The sequence below is a fragment of the Etheostoma spectabile genome, chromosome 22, assembly GCF_008692095.1.
Source record: "Etheostoma spectabile isolate EspeVRDwgs_2016 chromosome 22, UIUC_Espe_1.0, whole genome shotgun sequence".
In the NCBI taxonomy this organism is placed as follows: domain Eukaryota; kingdom Metazoa; phylum Chordata; class Actinopteri; order Perciformes; family Percidae; genus Etheostoma; species Etheostoma spectabile.
The window spans coordinates 7,143,189-7,143,913 of NC_045754.1; the positions used below are offsets into that span (position 1 = coordinate 7,143,189).

At 33.2% G+C, this 725-nt stretch overlaps 1 protein-coding gene across 2 annotated transcripts in view; it reads right to left on the bottom strand.

Annotated features, from left to right (window-relative positions):
- The window catches only part of apodb (apolipoprotein Db), a 4,877-nt gene extending 4,699 nt beyond the window's left edge, over window positions 1–178 (bottom strand). The window contains exon 1 of one of the 2 annotated variants that reach the window (XM_032504146.1): window positions 72–178. The gene's annotated coding sequence lies outside the window, so the exon portion shown is untranslated. Of the gene's footprint in view, window positions 1–64 lie in introns of both variants that reach the window. The other variant, XM_032504147.1, reaches the window with a different exon arrangement.
- Between the last annotated feature and the right edge of the window lie 547 nt (window positions 179–725).

The following is a 725-nucleotide window of genomic DNA, read 5'->3' on the forward strand; positions in this document are numbered from 1 at the left end:
TAAAATAAATAAATGGATCTTGTTAATTCTACATTTTAGTATAATGGAGCCATGAGATGAACCCTTCCTACCTCAGGTGTCTTAACAGCTGTCAGGTGGAGGTCTGGTGCAGGCTGAAGCAGCTGATGAAATGCTGACTGGTCAACAGGCTGCCAGTGTTCACATTTGTGTTATGTCACTCCCACAACACGAGGCAGCTTAATTGTCATCATGCGCACATTCCCAAGTCGTGAAAATGCAGACCACAACATCGTTTTCTATTGTATTTCAATTTTTCTCAAAGTTACTAGCTATAAGGTTTGTGTTCATAGAAACTTTTTGATTTTTCATTAAAATCAAAATTTTAAAATTGTTATAGATCAACGTGTGGTAGGCTATGTCACAAGAATCTCATAAACATGTCAGTTAAAGTCATGGTATAGTTGAACTGCGCACAACCACAATTGTAGCTGCAGTGCCTTATAAATATTCAAAATTTTATGGCATATAGTATGACTTTTAATGAAATTTTAAGACTGTTTCTTATACTATGATTTTTTACGACACACTATGATGTCTTTTAATTTTTTATGACAAACTATACTATGACTTTTCAGCCTTATTGGGGTTTTAAATGACATTATACTATGACATTTTAACAAGATACTATACACCGACTTTTTTATGACATTTTTGACATACTGTACTATACTATGACTTATTTGCCATCTTTATGAAATACTATA